General features: G+C 43.5%; 1 long non-coding RNA gene across 1 annotated transcript; it reads right to left on the minus strand.

Annotated features, from left to right (window-relative positions):
* Positions 1–1605: 1605 nt before the first annotated feature.
* Positions 1606–2320, minus strand: LOC121694471. The gene is made up of 4 exons (XR_006025764.1): positions 2164–2320; positions 1994–2059; positions 1826–1897; positions 1606–1719 (listed from the first exon to the last, which is right to left on the minus strand). It is a non-coding gene; the product is annotated as an uncharacterized LOC121694471 (long non-coding RNA).
* Positions 2321–3822: the final 1502 nt, after the last annotated feature.

The raw sequence follows: 3822 nt of genomic DNA on the forward strand, positions 1-3822 counted from the left end.
AATAAATTGATCACGCAAGACTACATCAGGGTTAGCAAAACAAGAGGGGTCTTTTAATTTAACTGCTTCTAGCGTATGCATAAGAGCATGAGAGTATTCGGTAACAGACTCCCTTTCGAGCTGTCGTCGCTGAAAAAACTGCTTTTGCAGGCTAACGTAAGACTGAGTGCAACCATATATGCTTGTAAGTACACCAAATATCTTGGTGGGACTGTCACGCTCACCAGCAGGACGGAACTTGACTTCTCTCTTAGCCTCCCCATCAAGCAAATCAAAAATTATTAGGGTCTGTTCAGCAAGGGGCATAGGGCGTAAAGATAAATGTCTACGGGCCTCTTCTACCCACTCCTCGACAGGCAGAGAATCTTGGGATACTTTTCCCGAGAACCTTGGACATTTGCGTTCCCGGGGGAGGTATACATAGCGTTCTACTGCACCTGAGGGGATAGATCTAGTACCAGAAGACTGACCTGGGGGGGTTTGACCTGATGAATCACCTTCAGCTGGAGGGACTGGCCTCTGGGCTATCTGCTCTCTTAACTGCTTGTTATCTGCCTGTAGCTGCTGCACTAGGTCTGTCAGGGCTTTCATCTGTGTGACCATCTCCTCCATGATTGCCTCTGAGAAAGGAGAGGGGGTCTAGGAGAAACAAATACAAACAATCAACCAAAAGTAAAAGGAAAAAAAAAAGAAAAGAGAAGAGAAATACAGAGGTGCAGGGAAACAAGTCGCAACAGTCACAGAACAGCAACAACCATAGATAAGCGGACGCTGAAGTCTTCACCAGGGATGTGCCCGCTCCGTCAGTTGCCCGCCGACTGGGTTTTTCAACCACTGTTTTCCCCGAAAAAAAAACTTACTACCAAAAGCCAGCCAAGACACCACATATACAATAGAAAAAAAAATACAATGCACTACTAACACACAAACCACTGGACAGCCTCAGCTAATCACCCTGCTCGCAGCGCCAAATGTAGCAAAGTGCTTGGTTGCCATATATAAACTACCAGAGCAGGCTATTCAAGTAAATGAACATAGAGGCTGTCTCAGTCAATAAATAGTTTATTTGTTTGTAGTCCTTGTCTTATCATTTTCTTAGAAAGTTTCTTGTTTTTTTTTCTTTAAAAAGAGAGAGAGTACAGAATACACATAACAATAACAAAGGAAAATACACACAGCCAACATAAAGACAAAATACCATAAACAGACACAAATGCCCCCAACTCTTAAGTAATATGGGCCCACACCCACCCACTACATCTCAGGTCAGACCGCAACCTCTATAGAATCAAGCTGGGAAGTGATGGACTAAGCTATAAGTCACACAAGGTTACTTCGAACTACACACCATTCTATCTAAGGAAGTAATTTCATCACACGAGGATACACAGCAATTGTCAACCCACACTAACAGGTGCTCACACAAAGCAGGCTACTACACAGGTTTGGCTGATTAGATGAAGTTCAGTAGGCCGCAGGCCGTAGATGGATAAAGAGAGAAGCACGGGGCAAAATATATAAGACATTAAGAAAACCCAAAACAAACCAAAAAAAACAGACAAAGCGCCTGCCCGTACGAAGACGCACGCGCACACACCCACACAGACACGATATCAACAACCCCAAACTAAAAGAAAAACATGACTGGCTACGATACTAGAACTCAAACAAAACACGGAGAAAACAGTGGTCAGAACCCCTTGCCCACAATTCGAAGGCCTGTAGGGGGAAAACGTTTAGTTTAAAAGGCTTCAATAAACCATCACGCTATAATAAGTCACCGTGACACTTGCACATCATGGACAACATATATACATAGGCCTACCTTAAAAAGTCAATGACCGGTCATCACAAGAGGTGAGCCGAGGTAGGAGGGGGGACAGGCTTTCGGCATACTCTAGTGAAACAAACTAATGTTAACAAACAGTCAGGATCTTTACTGTCGGAGCTCGCTACAGCATTAAGTTATTATAAACAAGGGAGACACCATTACCTTGCACAGCTGGCGATGAATGCTAACGCTACTGGCTGCCACCCAGAGTTTGTCTGAAGCGATTCACTAAAAAAACAACAAGCACGCATGACTTAAGAACACTAGCCGAGGGCAACATGGTTCCTTCGTAGTTGAGAACCACATGCAGCATAACAAAAGCCTTTACATACCGCTCAACGACCGATGTACCGCTAGCAATTCCAGCCTTCCGACGCCGGCAACACGTTACAAACAAATGACGCCGGAAGACCGTGTTTTAAACAGGAAGACATTTGTTGCTCATTGTCAGTCCCACCCCCAGATGCACACAATCCGCCTGGCAGCTGTGAAAAGTTCACCCGACTACACATGCACACACAGAAGCACACACACCCACACACACACAAACAGACACACATACAGTAAACACACATGTACGCCCACTCACAGACACACACACACACACACACTCAGTACATGTTGTCATGTTGCCACTTGTACGCGTGAATCACCAATGTCCGCACACATAGGCATTCACGCACATACGTGAATAGGGGTGAACAGAAACACACCAACCCACACACACATAAACAGACACACACACACATGTACACCCACTCACACACACATACATAACTGACACACACACACACACACACACACACACACACACACACACACGTGTGTTGTCATATTGCCACTTGTGCATGTGAACCACCAATGTTCGCACACACAGGCATGCATGCACACACAGAAACACACACACACACAAACAGACACATACTGTACACACACATGTACACATGTACACACACACACACACACACACACACACACACACACACACACACACACACAGTTTATGTTGTCATGTTGCCACATGTGCAGGAAAACCACCAATGTTTGCACACACATGCATTTTCACACACGGAAACACTCACACCCACACACACAAACAGACACACAAACAGACACACACACACACACACACTCTCTCTCTCTCTCTCTCGCTCTCTCTCTTTCTCTCTCACACACACACACACACACACACACACACACACACACACACACACACACACACACACACACAGTTCAAGTTGTCAGTTCATGTTGTCATGTTGCCACTGTGCATGTGAACCACCAGTGTCCGCACACATTCACGCACATACAGAAACACACACACCCACACACACAAACACACGTGATGTAGATGTTAATGTTCTAATAAGGGTCTGTTTACAATAATGTTCTATTAAATAATACTTTTTGTCATGGTATTGGTATTTAAGAGCAGTTAAAACTGTTCTGTCAAATTTGACCGTGAACAGTAAATTAAGGGGGGTAGCAACGAACAGTGTTTAAAGAACAGTGTTTAAAGAACAGTGTTTAAAGAACAGTGTTTAAAGAACAGTGTTTAAAGAACAGTGTTTAAAGAACAGTGTTTAAAGAACAGTGTTTAAAGGTTAATGTGTCTTTCTTTTTGTTACTATTTTTACATTGTAGAACCTGAAAACTCAAAGCTATATCAAAAAAGTATTAAGAAAGCAAAATGTGTCATATATTAGGTTCTTCAGAGTAGCATACTGCTGGTACTCTCTCAACCATCTTTAGCAATGTCCTTATAGGCAAGTCACCCACTCGGCGGTAATATTTGTTTTCGTTTACAGTTTTTCTCGATTGCTTTTACCTGCTTACTGTAAGTAAACTAGAACCCACTTGGTCTTCATGACTACTTTCTTTGCACAGCAGAAGTAATCTCTTGCGAATGTGTTCACACATTTTCATTGGGTTCACACATTTCTCACACCCTTTTGCAAAACAGTTAACACAGGTGTCATTCAAAAGCCCCA

Source organism: Alosa sapidissima, chromosome 20, assembly GCF_018492685.1.
Source record: "Alosa sapidissima isolate fAloSap1 chromosome 20, fAloSap1.pri, whole genome shotgun sequence".
NCBI lineage: Eukaryota > Metazoa > Chordata > Actinopteri > Clupeiformes > Clupeidae > Alosa > Alosa sapidissima.